This window comes from Spermophilus citellus (genome assembly GCF_964194105.1).
Source record: "Spermophilus citellus genome assembly, chromosome: 2".
Classification (NCBI taxonomy): domain Eukaryota; kingdom Metazoa; phylum Chordata; class Mammalia; order Rodentia; family Sciuridae; genus Spermophilus; species Spermophilus citellus.
This window is the reverse complement of record NC_138183.1, coordinates 116451683-116470093: the sequence shown is the minus strand read 5'-3', so window position 1 is coordinate 116470093 and position 18411 is coordinate 116451683.

The following is an 18411-nucleotide window of genomic DNA, read 5'->3' as shown; positions in this document are numbered from 1 at the left end:
AGGTAATGATCAGTACACTAAGGCGACTTGGTTCCCCAAATTTCGTTCTTCTATGTTGAAGCGTTCATTTCCACTAACAGTTTGAATTTTTAAGTTTCACTCTGTTTTCTCCTATATTGATAGATGTATTGGAACTCTAAACCCAACACGATTTGTGGTAGCTTCTTGAAGCTTGACACAACAAAGTAGTTTCACATTCTATCTCTACGTTTTGTTTCCTCTTGATGTAGCCCTAAGCAGTGACTGGCGAGAAACACTTTCATGGGAAGGGGTTGCCAAGCTTCCAAAAATTACGAATCTCCAGAAATCTCAGCAAATATTTTTTCACCCAAACTGGATGATACTTTCAGGTAATGATCAGTACACTAAGGCGACTTGGTTCCCCAAATTTCGTTCTTCTATGTTGAAGCGTTCGTTTCCAGTAACAGTTTGAATTTTTAGGTTTCACTCTGTTTTCTCCTATATTGATAGATGTATTTGGAACGCTAAATCCAAAACGGTTTGTGCTAGCTTCTTGAAACTTGACAGAGCAAAGTAGTTTCACGTTCTATCTCTACGTTTTGTTTCCTCTTGATGTAGCCCTAAGCAGTGACTGGCGAGAAACACTTTCATGGGAAGGGTTTGCCAAGTCTCCAAAAATTACGAATCTCCAGAAATCTCAGCAAATATTTTTTCACCCAAACTGGATGATACTTTCAGGTAATGATCAGTACACTAAGGCGACTTGGTTCCCCAAATTTCATTCTTCTATGTTGAAGCGTTCATTTCCAGTAACAGTTTGAATTTTTAGGTTTCACTCTCTTTTCTCCTATATTGATAGATATATTTGGAACTCTGAATCCAACACGGTTTGTGCTAGCTTCTTGAAAGTTGACAAAACAAAGTAGTTTCACGTTCTATCTCTACGTTTTGTTTCCTCTTGATGTAGCCCTAAGCAGTGACTGGCGAGAAACACTTTCATGGGAAGGGGTTGCCAAGCTTCCAAAAATTACGAATCTCCAGAAATCTCAGCAAATATTTTTTCACCCAAACTGGATGATACTTTCAGGTAATGATCAGTACACTAAGGCGACTTGGTTCCCCAAATTTCATTCTTCTATGTTGAAGCGTTCATTTCCAGTAACAGTTTGAATTTTTAGGTTTCACTCTCTTTTCTCCTATATTGATAGATGTATTTGGAACGCTAAATCCAAAACGGTTTGTGCTAGCTTCTTGAAACTTGACACAGCAAAGTAGTTTCACGTTCTATCTCTACGTTTTGTTTCCTCTTGATGTAGCCCTAAGCAGTGACTGGCGAGAAACACTTTCATGGGAAGGGTTTGCCAAGTCTCCAAAAATTACGAATCTCCAGAAATCTCAGCAAATATTTTTTCACCCAAACTGGATGATACTTTCAGGTAATGATCAGTACACTAAGGCGACTTGGTTCCCCAAATTTCATTCTTCTATGTTGAAGCGTTCATTTCCAGTAACAGTTTGAATTTTTAGGTTTCACTCTGTTTTCTCCTATATTGATAGATGTATTTGGAACTCTAAATCCAACATGGTTTGTGCTAGCTTCTTGAAACTTGACACAACAAAGTAGTTTCACATTCTATCTCTACGTTTTGTTTCCTCTTGATGTAGCCCTAAGCAGTGACTGGCGAGAAACACTTTCATGGGAAGGGGTTGCCAAGCTTCCAAAAATTACGAATCTCCAGAAATCTCAGCAAATATTTTTTCACCCAAACTGGATGATACTTTCAGGTAATGATCAGTACACTAAGGCGACTTGGTTCCCCAAATTTCGTTCTTCTATGTTGAAGCGTTCATTTCCAGTAACAGTTTGAATTTTTAGGTTTCACTCTGTTTTCTCCTATATTGATAGATGTATTTGGAACTCTAAATCCAACACGGTTTTGCTAGCTTCTTGAAACTTGACACAACAAAGTAGTTTCACGTTCTATCTCTACGTTTTGTTTCCTCTTCATGTAGCCCTAAGCAGTGACTGGCGAGAAACACTTTCATGGGAAGGGTTTGCCAAGTCTCCAAAAATTACGAATCTCCAGAAATCTCAGCAAATATTTTTTCACCCAAACTGGATGATACTTTCAGGTAATGATCAGTACACTAAGGCGACTTGGTTCCCCAAATTTCGTTCTTCTATGTTGAAGCGTTCATTTCCAGTACCAGTTTGAATTTTTAGGTTTCACTCTGTTTTCTCCTATATTGATAGATGTATTTGGAACTCTAAATCCAACACGGTTTGTGCTAGCTTCTTGAAACTTGACACAACAAAGTAGTTTCACGTTCTATCTCTAGGTTTTGTTTCCTCTTGATGTTGCCCTAGGCAGTGACTGGCGAGAAACACTTTCATGGGAAGGGGTTGCCAAGCTTCCAAAAATTACGAATCTCCAGAAATCTCAGCAAATATTTTTTCACCCAAACTGGATGATACTTTCAGGTAATGATCAGTACACTAAGGCGACTTGGTTCCCCAAATTTCGTTCTTCTATGTTGAAGCGTTCATTTCCAGTAACAGTTTGAATTTTTAGGTTTCACTCTGTTTTCTCCTATATTGATAGATGTATTTGGAACTCTAAATCCAACACGGTTTTGCTAGCTTCTTGAAACTTGACACAGCAAAGTAGTTTCACGTTCTATCTCTACGTTTTGTTTCCTCTTGATGTAGCCCTAAGCAGTGACTGGCGAGAAACACTTTCATGGGAAGGGGTTGCCAAGCTTCCAAAAATTACGAATCTCCAGAAATCTCAGCAAATATTTTTTCACCCAAACTGGATGATACTTTCAGGTAATGATCAGTACACTAAGGCGACTTGGTTCCCCAAATTTCGTTCTTCTATGTTGAAGCGTTCATTTCCAGTAACAGTTTGAATTTTTAGGTTTCACTCTGTTTTCTCCTATATTGATAGATGTATTTGGAACTCTAAATCCAACACGGTTTTGCTAGCTTCTTGAAACTTGACACAACAAAGTAGTTTCACGTTCTATCTCTACGTTTTGTTTCCTCTTGATGTAGCCCTAAGCAGTGACTGGCGAGAAACACTTTCATGGGAAGGGGTTGCCAAGCTTCCAAATATTACGAATCTCCAGAAATCTCAGCAAATATTTTTTCACCCAAACTGGATGATACTTTCAGGTAATGATCAGTACACTAAGGCGACTTGGTTCCCCAAATTTCATTCTTCTATGTTGAAGCGTTCATTTCCAGTAACAGTTTGAATTTTTAGGTTTCACTCTCTTTTCTCCTATATTGATAGATGTATTTGGAACTCTAAATCCAACACGGTTTTGCTAGCTTCTTGAAACTTGACACAACAAAGTAGTTTCACGTTCTATCTCTACGTTTTGTTTCCTCTTGATGTAGCCCTAAGCAGTGACTGGCGAGAAACACTTTCATGGGAAGGGGTTGCCAAGCTTCCAAAAATTACGAATCTCCAGAAATCTCAGCAAATATTTTTTCACCCAAACTGGATGATACTTTCAGGTAATGATCAGTACACTAAGGCGACTTGGTTCCCCAAATTTCGTTCTTCTATGTTGAAGCGTTCATTTCCAGTAACAGTTTGAATTTTTAAGTTTCACCTGTTTTCTCCTATATTGATAGATGTATTTGGAACTCTAAATCCAACACGGTTTGTTCTAGCTTCTTGAAACTTGACACAACAAAGTAGTTTCACGTTCTATCTCTACGTTTTGTTTCCTCTTGATGTAGCCCTAAGCAGTGACTGGCGAGAAACACTTTCATGTGAAGGGTTTGCCAAGTCTCCAAAAACTACGAATCTCCAGAAATCTCAGCAAATATTTTTTCACCCAAACTGGATGATACTTTCAGGTAATGATCAGTACACTAAGGCGACTTGGTTCCCCAAATTTCATTCTTCTATGTTGAAGCGTTCATTTCCAGTAACAGTTTGAATTTTTAGGTTTCACTCTCTTTTCTCCTATATTGATAGATATATTTGGAACTCTGAATCCAACACGGTTTGTGCTAGCTTCTTGAAAGTTGACAAAACAAAGTAGTTTCACGTTCTATCTCTACGTTTTGTTTCCTCTTGATGTAGCCCTAAGCAGTGACTGGCGAGAAACACTTTCATGGGAAGGGGTTGCCAAGCTTCCAAAAATTACGAATCTCCAGAAATCTCAGCAAATATTTTTTCACCCAAACTGGATGATACTTTCAGGTAATGATCAGTACACTAAGGCGACTTGGTTCCCCAAATTTTGTTCTTCTATGTTGAAGCGTTCATTTCCACTAACAGTTTGAATTTTTAGGTTTCACTCTGTTTTCTCCTATATTGATAGATGTATTGGAACTCTAAATCCAACACGATTTGTGGTAGCTTCTTGAAGCATGACACAACAAAGTAGTTTCACATTCTATCTCTACGTTTTGTTTCCTCTTGATGTAGCCCTAAGCAGTGACTGGCGAGAAACACTTTCATGGGAAGGGTTTGCCAAGTCTCCAAAAATTACGAATCTCCAGAAATCTCAGCAAATATTTTTTCACCCAAACTGGATGATACTTTCAGGTAATGATCAGTACACTAAGGCGACTTGGTTCCCCAAATTTCATTCTTCTATGTTGAAGCGTTCATTTCCAGTAACAGTTTGAATTTTTAGGTTTCACTCTCTTTTCTCCTATATTGATAGATGTATTTGGAACGCTAAATCCAAAACGGTTTGTGCTAGCTTCTTGAAACTTGACACAGCAAAGTAGTTTCACGTTCTATCTCTACGTTTTGTTTCCTCTTGATGTAGCCCTAAGCAGTGACTGGCGAGAAACACTTTCATGGGAAGGGTTTGCCAAGTCTCCAAAAATTACGAATCTCCAGAAATCTCAGCAAATATTTTTTCACCCAAACTGGATGATACTTTCAGGTAATGATCAGTACACTAAGGCGACTTGGTTCCCCAAATTTCATTCTTCTATGTTGAAGCGTTCATTTCCAGTAACAGTTTGAATTTTTAGGTTTCACTCTGTTTTCTCCTATATTGATAGATGTATTTGGAACTCTAAATCCAAGACGGTTTGTGCTAGCTTCTTGAAACTTGACACAACAAAGTAGTTTCACATTCTATCTCTACGTTTTGTTTCCTCTTGATGTAGCCCTAAGCAGTGACTGGCGAGAAACACTTTCATGGGAAGGGGTTGCCAAGCTTCCAAAAATTACGAATCTCCAGAAATCTCAGCAAATATTTTTTCACCCAAACTGGATGATACTTTCAGGTAATGATCAGTACACTAAGGCGACTTGGTTCCCCAAATTTCGTTCTTCTATGTTGAAGCGTTCGTTTCCAGTAACAGTTTGAATTTTTAGGTTTCACTCTGTTTTCTCCTATATTGATAGATGTATTTGGAACGCTAAATCCAAAACGGTTTGTGCTAGCTTCTTGAAACTTGACAGAGCAAAGTAGTTTCACGTTCTATCTCTACGTTTTGTTTCCTCTTGATGTAGCCCTAAGCAGTGACTGGCGAGAAACACTTTCATGGGAAGGGTTTGCCAAGTCTCCAAAAATTACGAATCTCCAGAAATCTCAGCAAATATTTTTTCACCCAAACTGGATGATACTTTCAGGTAATGATCAGTACACTAAGGCGACTTGGTTCCCCAAATTTCATTCTTCTATGTTGAAGCGTTCATTTCCAGTAACAGTTTGAATTTTTAGGTTTCACTCTCTTTTCTCCTATATTGATAGATATATTTGGAACTCTGAATCCAACACGGTTTGTGCTAGCTTCTTGAAAGTTGACAAAACAAAGTAGTTTCACGTTCTATCTCTACGTTTTGTTTCCTCTTGATGTAGCCCTAAGCAGTGACTGGCGAGAAACACTTTCATGGGAAGGGGTTGCCAAGCTTCCAAAAATTACGAATCTCCAGAAATCTCAGCAAATATTTTTTCACCCAAACTGGATGATACTTTCAGGTAATGATCAGTACACTAAGGCGACTTGGTTCCCCAAATTTCATTCTTCTATGTTGAAGCGTTCATTTCCAGTAACAGTTTGAATTTTTAGGTTTCACTCTCTTTTCTCCTATATTGATAGATGTATTTGGAACGCTAAATCCAAAACGGTTTGTGCTAGCTTCTTGAAACTTGACACAGCAAAGTAGTTTCACGTTCTATCTCTACGTTTTGTTTCCTCTTGATGTAGCCCTAAGCAGTGACTGGCGAGAAACACTTTCATGGGAAGGGTTTGCCAAGTCTCCAAAAATTACGAATCTCCAGAAATCTCAGCAAATATTTTTTCACCCAAACTGGATGATACTTTCAGGTAATGATCAGTACACTAAGGCGACTTGGTTCCCCAAATTTCATTCTTCTATGTTGAAGCGTTCATTTCCAGTAACAGTTTGAATTTTTAGGTTTCACTCTGTTTTCTCCTATATTGATAGATGTATTTGGAACTCTAAATCCAACATGGTTTGTGCTAGCTTCTTGAAACTTGACACAACAAAGTAGTTTCACATTCTATCTCTACGTTTTGTTTCCTCTTGATGTAGCCCTAAGCAGTGACTGGCGAGAAACACTTTCATGGGAAGGGGTTGCCAAGCTTCCAAAAATTACGAATCTCCAGAAATCTCAGCAAATATTTTTTCACCCAAACTGGATGATACTTTCAGGTAATGATCAGTACACTAAGGCGACTTGGTTCCCCAAATTTCGTTCTTCTATGTTGAAGCGTTCATTTCCAGTAACAGTTTGAATTTTTAGGTTTCACTCTGTTTTCTCCTATATTGATAGATGTATTTGGAACTCTAAATCCAACACGGTTTTGCTAGCTTCTTGAAACTTGACACAACAAAGTAGTTTCACGTTCTATCTCTACGTTTTGTTTCCTCTTCATGTAGCCCTAAGCAGTGACTGGCGAGAAACACTTTCATGGGAAGGGTTTGCCAAGTCTCCAAAAATTACGAATCTCCAGAAATCTCAGCAAATATTTTTTCACCCAAACTGGATGATACTTTCAGGTAATGATCAGTACACTAAGGCGACTTGGTTCCCCAAATTTCGTTCTTCTATGTTGAAGCGTTCATTTCCAGTACCAGTTTGAATTTTTAGGTTTCACTCTGTTTTCTCCTATATTGATAGATGTATTTGGAACTCTAAATCCAACACGGTTTGTGCTAGCTTCTTGAAACTTGACACAACAAAGTAGTTTCACGTTCTATCTCTAGGTTTTGTTTCCTCTTGATGTTGCCCTAGGCAGTGACTGGCGAGAAACACTTTCATGGGAAGGGGTTGCCAAGCTTCCAAAAATTACGAATCTCCAGAAATCTCAGCAAATATTTTTTCACCCAAACTGGATGATACTTTCAGGTAATGATCAGTACACTAAGGCGACTTGGTTCCCCAAATTTCGTTCTTCTATGTTGAAGCGTTCATTTCCAGTAACAGTTTGAATTTTTAGGTTTCACTCTGTTTTCTCCTATATTGATAGATGTATTTGGAACTCTAAATCCAACACGGTTTTGCTAGCTTCTTGAAACTTGACACAGCAAAGTAGTTTCACGTTCTATCTCTACGTTTTGTTTCCTCTTGATGTAGCCCTAAGCAGTGACTGGCGAGAAACACTTTCATGGGAAGGGGTTGCCAAGCTTCCAAAAATTACGAATCTCCAGAAATCTCAGCAAATATTTTTTCACCCAAACTGGATGATACTTTCAGGTAATGATCAGTACACTAAGGCGACTTGGTTCCCCAAATTTCGTTCTTCTATGTTGAAGCGTTCATTTCCAGTAACAGTTTGAATTTTTAGGTTTCACTCTGTTTTCTCCTATATTGATAGATGTATTTGGAACTCTAAATCCAACACGGTTTGTTCTAGCTTCTTGAAACTTGACACAACAAAGTAGTTTCACGTTCTATCTCTACGTTTTGTTTCCTCTTGATGTTGCCCTAAGCAGTGACTGGCGAGTAACACTTTCATGGGAAGGGGTTGCCAAGCTTCCAAAAATTACGAATCTCCAGAAATCTCAGCAAATATTTTTTTCACCCAAACTGGATGATACTTTCAGGTAATGATCAGTACACTAAGACGACTTGGTTCCCCAAATTTCGTTCTTCTGTGTTGAAGCGTTCATTTCCAGTAACAGTTTGAATTTTTAGGTTTCACTCTGTTTTCTCCTATATTGATAGATGTATTTGGAACTGTAAATCCAACACGGTTTTGCTAGCTTCTTGAAACTTGACACAACAAAGTAGTTTCACGTTCTATCTCTACGTTTTGTTTCCTCTTCATGTAGCCCTAAGCAGTGACTGGCGAGAAACACTTTCATGGGAAGGGTTTGCCAAGTCTCCAAAAATTACGAATCTCCAGAAATCTCAGCAAATATTTTTTCACCCAAACTGGATGATACTTTCAGGTAATGATCAGTACACTAAGGCGACTTGGTTCCCCAAATTTCGTTCTTCTATGTTGAAGTGTTCATTTCCAGTACCAGTTTGAATTTTTAGGTTTCACTCTGTTTTCTCCTATATTGATAGATGTATTTGGAACTCTAAATCCAACACGGTTTGTGCTAGCTTCTTGAAACTTGACACAACAAAGTAGTTTCACGTTCTATCTCTACGTTTTGTTTCCTCTTGATGTTGCCCTAGGCAGTGACTGGCGAGAAACACTTTCATGGGAAGGGGTTGCCAAGCTTCCAAAAATTACGAATCTCCAGAAATCTCAGCAAATATTTTTTCACCCAAACTGGATGATACTTTCAGGTAATGATCAGTACACTAAGGCGACTTGGTTCCCCAAATTTTGTTCTTCTATGTTGAAGCGTTCATTTCCAGTAACAGTTTGAATTTTTAGGTTTCACTCTGTTTTCTCCTATATTGATAGATGTATTTGGAACTCTAAATCCAACACGGTTTGTGCTAGCTTCTTGAAACTTGACACAGCAAAGTAGTTTCACGTTCTATCTCTACGTTTTGTTTCCTCTTGATGTAGCCCTAAGCAGTGACTGGCGAGAAACACTTTCATGGGAAGGGGTTGCCAAGCTTCCAAAAATTACGAATCTCCAGAAATCTCAGCAAATATTTTTTCACCCAAACTGGATGATACTTTCAGGTAATGATCAGTACACTAAGGCGACTTGGTTCCCCAAATTTCGTTCTTCTATGTTGAAGCGTTCATTTCCAGTAACAGTTTGAATTTTTAGGTTTCACTCTGTTTTCTCCTATATTGATAGATGTATTTGGAACTCTAAATCCAACACGGTTTGTTCTAGCTTCTTGAAACTTGACACAACAAAGTAGTTTCACGTTCTATCTCTACGTTTTGTTTCCTCTTGATGTTGCCCTAAGCAGTGACTGGCGAGTAACACTTTCATGGGAAGGGGTTGCCAAGCTTCCAAAAATTACGAATCTCCAGAAATCTCAGTAAATATTTTTTTCACCCAAACTGGATGATACTTTCAGGTAATGATCAGTACACTAAGACGACTTGGTTCCCCAAATTTCGTTCTTCTGTGTTGAAGCGTTCATTTCCAGTAACAGTTTGAATTTTTAGGTTTCACTCTGTTTTCTCCTATATTGATAGATGTATTTGGAACTCTAAATCCAACACGGTTTTGCTAGCTTCTTGAAACTTGACACAACAAAGTAGTTTCACGTTCTATCTCTACGTTTTGTTTCCTCTTCATGTAGCCCTAAGCAGTGACTGGCGAGAAACACTTTCATGGGAAGGGTTTGCCAAGTCTCCAAAAATTACGAATCTCCAGAAATCTCAGCAAATATTTTTTCACCCAAACTGGATGATACTTTCAGGTAATGATCAGTACACTAAGGCGACTTGGTTCCCCAAATTTCGTTCTTCTATGTTGAAGTGTTCATTTCCAGTACCAGTTTGAATTTTTAGGTTTCACTCTGTTTTCTCCTATATTGATAGATGTATTTGGAACTCTAAATCCAACACGGTTTGTGCTAGCTTCTTGAAACTTGACACAACAAAGTAGTTTCACGTTCTATCTCTACGTTTTGTTTCCTCTTGATGTTGCCCTAGGCAGTGACTGGCGAGAAACACTTTCATGGGAAGGGGTTGCCAAGCTTCCAAAAATTACGAATCTCCAGAAATCTCAGCAAATATTTTTTCACCCAAACTGGATGATACTTTCAGGTAATGATCAGTACACTAAGGCGACTTGGTTCCCCAAATTTCGTTCTTCTATGTTGAAGCGTTCATTTCCAGTAACAGTTTGAATTTTTAGGTTTCACTCTGTTTTCTCCTATATTGATAGATGTATTTGGAACTCTAAATCCAACACGGTTTGTGCTAGCTTCTTGAAACTTGACACAGCAAAGTAGTTTCACGTTCTATCTCTACGTTTTGTTTCCTCTTGATGTAGCCCTAAGCAGTGACTGGCGAGAAACACTTTCATGGGAAGGGGTTGCCAAGCTTCCAAAAATTACGAATCTCCAGAAATCTCAGCAAATATTTTTTCACCCAAACTGGATGATACTTTCAGGTAATGATCAGTACACTAAGGCGACTTGGTTCCCCAAATTTCGTTCTTCTATGTTGAAGCGTTCATTTCCAGTAACAGTTTGAATTTTTAGGTTTCACTCTGTTTTCTCCTATATTGATAGATGTATTTGGAACTCTAAATCCAACACGGTTTGTTCTAGCTTCTTGAAACTTGACACAACAAAGTAGTTTCACGTTCTATCTCTACGTTTTGTTTCCTCTTGATGTTGCCCTAAGCAGTGACTGGCGAGTAACACTTTCATGGGAAGGGGTTGCCAAGCTTCCAAAAATTACGAATCTCCAGAAATCTCAGCAAATATTTTTTTCACCCAAACTGGATGATACTTTCAGGTAATGATCAGTACACTAAGACGACTTGGTTCCCCAAATTTCGTTCTTCTGTGTTGAAGCGTTCATTTCCAGTAACAGTTTGAATTTTTAGGTTTCACTCTGTTTTCTCCTATATTGATAGATGTATTTGGAACTCTAAATCCAACACGGTTTTGCTAGCTTCTTGAAACTTGACACAACAAAGTAGTTTCACGTTCTATCTCTACATTTTGTTTCCTCTTCATGTAGCCCTAAGCAGTGACTGGCGAGAAACACTTTCATGGGAAGGGTTTGCCAAGTCTCCAAAAATTACGAATCTCCAGAAATCTCAGCAAATATTTTTTCACCCAAACTGGATGATACTTTCAGGTAATGATCAGTACACTAAGGCGACTTGGTTCCCCAAATTTCGTTCTTCTATGTTGAAGCGTTCATTTCCAGTACCAGTTTGAATTTTTAGGTTTCACTCTGTTTTCTCCTATATTGATAGATGTATTTGGAACTCTAAATCCAACACGGTTTGTGCTAGCTTCTTGAAACTTGACACAACAAAGTAGTTTCACGTTCTATCTCTACGTTTTGTTTCCTCTTGATGTTGCCCTAGGCAGTGACTGGCGAGAAACACTTTCATGGGAAGGGGTTGCCAAGCTTCCAAAAATTACGAATCTCCAGAAATCTCAGCAAATATTTTTTCACCCAAACTGGATGATACTTTCAGGTAATGATCAGTACACTAAGGCGACTTGGTTCCCCAAATTTCGTTCTTCTATGTTGAAGCGTTCATTTCCAGTAACAGTTTGAATTTTTAGGTTTCACTCTGTTTTCTCCTATATTGATAGATGTATTTGGAACTCTAAATCCAACTCGGTTTGTGCTAGCTTCTTGAAACTTGACACAACAAAGTAGTTTCACGTTCTATCTCTACGTTTTGTTTCCTCTTGATGTTGCCCTAGGCAGTGACTGGCGAGAAACACTTTCATGGGAAGGGGTTGCCAAGCTTCCAAAAATTACGAATCTCCAGAAATCTCAGCAAATATTTTTTCACCCAAACTGGATGATACTTTCAGGTAATGATCAGTACACTAAGGCGACTTGGTTCCCCAAATTTCGTTCTTCTATGTTGAAGCGTTCATTTCCAGTAACAGTTTGAATTTTTAGGTTTCACTCTGTTTTCTCCTATATCGATAGATGTATTTGGAACTCTAAACCCAACACGGTTTGTGCTAGCTTCTTGAAACTTGACACAACAAAGTAGTTTCACGTTCTATCTCTACGTTTTGTTTCCTCTTGATGTAGCCCTAAGCAGTGACAGGCGAGAAACACTTTCATGTGAAGGGTTTGCCAAGTCTCCAAAAATTACGAATCTCCAGAAATCTCAGCAAATATTTTTTCACCCAAACTGGATGATACTTTCAGGTAATGATCAGTACACTAAGGCGACTTGGTTCCCCAAATTTCATTCTTCTATGTTGAAGCGTTCATTTCCAGTAACAGTTTGAATTTTTAGGTTTCACTCTCTTTTCTCCTATATTGATAGATGTATTTGGAACTCTGAATCCAACACGGTTTGTGCTAGCTTCTTGAAAGTTGACAAAACAAAGTAGTTTCACGTTCTATCTCTACGTTTTGTTTCCTCTTGATGTAGCCCTAAGCAGTGACTGGCGAGAAACACTTTCATGGGAAGGGGTTGCCAAGCTTCCAAAAATTACGAATCTCCAGAAATCTCAGCAAATATTTTTTCACCCAAACTGGATGATACTTTCAGGTAATGATCAGTACACTAAGGCGACTTGGTTCCCCAAATTTCGTTCTTCTATGTTGAAGCGTTCATTTCCACTAACAGTTTGAATTTTTAGGTTTCACTCTGTTTTCTCCTATATTGATAGATGTATTGGAACTCTAAATCCAACACGATTTGTGGTAGCTTCTTGAAGGTTGACACAACAAAGTAGTTTCACATTCTATCTCTACGTTTTGTTTCCTCTTGATGTAGCCCTAAGCACTGACTGGCGAGAAACACTTTCATGGGAAGGTTTTGCCAAGTCTCCAAAAATTACGAATCTCCAGAAATCTCAGCAAATATTTTTTCACCCAAACTGGATGATACTTTCAGGTAATGATCAGTACACTAAGGCGACTTGGTTCCCCAAATTTCGTTCTTCTATGTTGAAGCGTTCATTTCCAGTACCAGTTTGAATTTTTAGGTTTCACTCTGTTTTCTCCTATATTGATAGATGTATTTGGAACTCTAAATCCAACACGGTTTGTGCTAGCTTCTTGAAACTTGACACAACAAAGTAGTTTCACGTTCTATCTCTACGTATTGTTTCCTCTTGATGTTGCCCTAGGCAGTGACTGGCGAGAAACACTTTCATGGGAAGGGGTTGCCAAGCTTCCAAAAATTACGAATCTCCAGAAATCTCAGCAAATATTTTTTCACCCAAACTGGATGATACTTTCAGGTAATGATCAGTACACTAAGGCGACTTGGTTCCCCAAATTTCGTTCTTCTATGTTGAAGCGTTCATTTCCAGTAACAGTTTGAATTTTTAGGTTTCACTCTGTTTTCTCCTATATTGATAGATGTATTTGGAACTCTAAATCCAACACGGTTTGTGCTAGCTTCTTGAAACTTGACACAACAAAGTAGTTTCACGTTCTATCTCTACGTTTTGTTTCCTCTTGATGTAGCCCTAAGCAGTGACAGGCGAGAAACACTTTTATGTGAAGGGTTTGCCAAGTCTCCAAAAATTACGAATCTCCAGAAATCTCAGCAAATATTTTTTCACCCAAACTGGATGATACTTTCAGGTAATGATCAGTACACTAAGGCGACTTGGTTCCCCAAATTTCATTCTTCTATGTTGAAGCGTTCATTTCCAGTAACAGTTTGAATTTTTAGGTTTCACTCTCTTTTCTCCTATATTGATAGATGTATTTGGAACTCTGAATCCAACACGGTTTGTGCTAGCTTCTTGAAAGTTGACAAAACAAAGTAGTTTCACGTTCTATCTCTACGTTTTGTTTCCTCTTGATGTAGCCCTAAGCAGTGACTGGCGAGAAACACTTTCATGGGAAGGGGTTGCCAAGCGTCCAAAAATTACGAATCTCCAGAAATCTCAGCAAATATTTTTTCACCCAAACTGGATGATACTTTCAGGTAATGATCAGTACACTAAGGCGACTTGGTTCCCCAAATTTCGTTCTTCTATGTTGAAGCGTTCATTTCCACTAACAGTTTGAATTTTTAGGTTTCACTCTGTTTTCTCCTATATTGATAGATGTATTGGAACTCTAAATCCAACACGATTTGTGGTAGCTTCTTGAAGGTTGACACAACAAAGTAGTTTCACATTCTATCTCTACGTTTTGTTTCCTCTTGATGTAGCCCTAAGCAGTGACTGGCGAGAAACACTTTCATGGGAAGGGTTTGCCAAGTCTCCAAAAATTGCGAATCTCCAGAAATCTCAGCAAATATTTTTTCACCCAAACTGGATGATACTTTCAGGTAATGATCAGTACACTAAGGCGACTTGGTTCCCCAAATTTCATTCTTCTATTTTGAAGCGTTCATTTCCAGTAACAGTTTGAATTTTTAGGTTTCACTCTCTTTTCTCCTATATTGATAGATGTATTTGGAACTCTAAATCCAACACGGTTTTGCTAGCTTCTTGAAACTTGACACAACAAAGTAGTTTCACGTTCTATCTCTACGTTTTGTTTCCTCTTGATGTAGCCCTAAGCAGTGACTGGCGAGAAACACTTTCATGGGAAGGGGTTGCCAAGCTTCCAAATATTACGAATCTCCAGAAATCTCAGCAAATATTTTTTCACCCAAACTGGATGATACTTTCAGGTAATGATCAGTACACTAAGGCGACTTGGTTCCCCAAATTTCATTCTTCTATGTTGAAGCGTTCATTTCCAGTAACAGTTTGAATTTTTAGGTTTCACTCTGTTTTCTCCTATATTGATAGATGTATTTGGAACTCTAAATCCAAGACGGTTTGTGCTAGCTTCTTGAAACTTGACACAACAAAGTAGTTTCACGTTCTATCTCTACGTTTTGTTTCCTCTTGATGTAGCCCTAAGCAGTGACTGGCGAGAAACACTTTCATGGGAAGGGGTTGCCAAGCTTCCAAAAATTACGAATCTCCAGAAATCTCAGCAAATATTTTTTCACCCAAACTGGATGATACTTTCAGGTAATGATCAGTACACTAAGGCGACTTGGTTCCCCAAATTTCGTTCTTCTATGTTGAAGCGTTCATTTCCAGTAACAGTTTGAATTTTTAGGTTTCACTCTGTTTTCTCCTATATTGATAGATGTATTTGGAACGCTAAATCCAAAACGGTTTGTTCTACCTTCTTGTAACTTGACACAGCAAAGTAGTTTCACGTTCTATCTCTACGTTTTGTTTCCTCTTGATGTAGCCCTAAGCAGTGACTGGCGAGAAACACTTTCATGGGAAGGGTTTGCCAAGTCTCCAAAAATTACGAATCTCCAGAAATCTCAGCAAATATTTTTTCACCCAAACTGGATGATACTTTCAGGTAATGATCAGTACACTAAGGCGACTTGGTTCCCCAAATTTCATTCTTCTATGTTGAAGCGTTCATTTCCAGTAACAGTTTGAATTTTTAGGTTTCACTCTGTTTTCTCCTATATTGATAGATGTATTTGGAACTCTAAATCCAACATGGTTTGTGCTAGCTTCTTGAAACTTGACAAAACAAAGTAGTTTCACATTCTATCTCTACGTTTTGTTTCCTCTTGATGTAGCCCTAAGCAGTGACTGGCGAGAAACACTTTCATGGGAAGGGGTTGCCAAGCTTCCAAAAATTACGAATCTCCAGAAGTCTCAGCAAATATTTTTTCACCCAAACTGGATTATACTTTCAGGTAATGATCAGTACACTAAGGCGACTTGGTTCCCCAAATTTCGTTCTTCTATGTTGAAGCGTTCATTTCCAGTAACAGTTTGAATTTTATGTTTCACTCTGTTTTCTCCTATATTGATAGATGTATTTGGAACTCTAAATCCAACACGGTTTGTTCTAGCTTCTTGAAACTTGACACAACAAAGTAGTTTCACGTTCTATCTCTACGTTTTGTTTCCTCTTGATGTTGCCCTAAGCAGGGACTGGCGAGTAACACTTTCATGGGAAGGGGTTGCCAAGCTTCCAAAAATTACGAATCTCCAGAAATCTCAGCAAATATTTTTTTCACCCAAACTGGATGATACTTTCAGGTAATGATCAGTACACTAAGACGACTTGGTTCCCCAAATTTCGTTCTTCTGTGTTGAAGCGTTCATTTCCAGTAACAGTTTGAATTTTTAGGTTTCACTCTGTTTTCTCCTATATTGATAGATGTATTTGGAACTCTAAATCCAACACGGTTTGTTCTAGCTTCTTGAAACTTGACACAACAAAGTAGTTTCACGTTCTATCTCTACGTTTTGTTTCCTCTTGATGTAGCCCTAAGCAGTGACTGGCGAGAAACACTTTCATGGGAAGGGGTTGCCAAGCTTCCAAAAATTACGAATCTCCAGAAATCTCAGCAAATATTTTTTCACCCAAACTGGATGATACTTTCAGGTAATGATCAGTACACTAAGGCGACTTGGTTCCCCAAATTTCGTTCTTCTATGTTGAAGCGTTCATTTCCAGTAACAGTTTGAATTTTTAGGTTTCACTCTGTTTTCTCCTATATTGATAGATGTATTTGGAACGCTAAATCCAAAACGGTTTGTTCTACCTTCTTGAAACTTGACACAGCAAAGTAGTTTCACGTTCTATCTCTACGTTTTGTTTCCTCTTGATGTAGCCCTAAGCAGTGACTGGCGAGAAACACTTTCATGGGAAGGGTTTGCCAAGTCTCCAAAAATTACGAATCTCCAGAAATCTCAGCAAATATTTTTTCACCCAAACTGGATGATACTTTCAGGTAATGATCAGTACACTAAGGCGACTTGGTTCCCCAAATTTCATTCTTCTATGTTGAAGCGTTCATTTCCAGTAACAGTTTGAATTTTTAGGTTTCACTCTGTTTTCTCCTATATTGATAGATGTATTTGGAACTCTAAATCCAACATGGTTTGTGCTAGCTTCTTGAAACTTGACAAAACAAAGTAGTTTCACATTCTATCTCTACGTTTTGTTTCCTCTTGATGTAGCCCTAAGCAGTGACTGGCGAGAAACACTTTCATGGGAAGGGGTTGCCAAGCTTCCAAAAATTACGAATCTCCAGAAGTCTCAGCAAATATTTTTTCACCCAAACTGGATGATACTTTCAGGTAATGATCAGTACACTAAGGCGACTTGGTTCCCCAAATTTCGTTCTTCTATGTTGAAGCGTTCATTTCCAGTAACAGTTTGAATTTTATGTTTCACTCTGTTTTCTCCTATATTGATAGATGTATTTGGAACTCTAAATCCAACACGGTTTGTTCTAGCTTCTTGAAACTTGACACAACAAAGTAGTTTCACGTTCTATCTCTACGTTTTGTTTCCTCTTGATGTTGCCCTAAGCAGGGACTGGCGAGTAACACTTTCATGGGAAGGGGTTGCCAAGCTTCCAAAAATTACGAATCTCCAGAAATCTCAGCAAATATTTTTTTCACCCAAACTGGATGATACTTTCAGGTAATGATCAGTACACTAAGACGACTTGGTTCCCCAAATTTCGTTCTTCTGTGTTGAAGCGTTCATTTCCAGTAACAGTTTGAATTTTTAGGTTTCACTCTGTTTTCTCCTATATTGATAGATGTATTTGGAACTCTAAATCCAACACGGTTTGTGCTAGCTTCTTGAAACTTGACACAGCAAAGTAGTTTCACGTTCTATCTCTACGTTTTGTTTCCTCTTGATGTAGCCCTAAGCAGTGACTGGCGAGAAACACTTTCATGGGAAGGGTTTGCCAAGTCTCCAAAAATTACGAATCTCCAGAAATCTCAGCAAATATTTTTTCACCCAAACTGGATGATACTTTCAGGTAATGATCAGTACACTAAGGCGACTTGGTTCCCCAAATTTCATTCTTCTATGTTGAAGCGTTCATTTCCAGTAACAGTTTGAATTTTTAGGTTTCACTCTGTTTTCTCCTATATTGATAGATGTATTTGGAACTCTAAATCCAACATGGTTTGTGCTAGCTTCTTGAAACTTGACACAACAAAGTAGTTTCACATTCTATCTCTACGTTTTGTTTCCTCTTGATGTAGCCCTAAGCAGTGACTGGCGAGAAACACTTTCATGGGAAGGGGTTGCCAAGCTTCCAAAAATTACGAATCTCCAGAAATCTCAGCAAATATTTTTTCACCCAAACTGGATGATACTTTCAGGTAATGATCAGTACACTAAGGCGACTTGGTTCCCCAAATTTCGTTCTTCTATGTTGAAGCGTTCATTTCCAGTAACAGTTTGAATTTTATGTTTCACTCTGTTTTCTCCTATATTGATAGATGTATTTGGAACTCTAAATCCAACACGGTTTGTTCTAGCTTCTTGAAACTTGACACAACAAAGTAGTTTCACGTTCTATCTCTACGTTTTGTTTCCTCTTGATGTTGCCCTAAGCAGGGACTGGCGAGTAACACTTTCATGGGAAGGGGTTG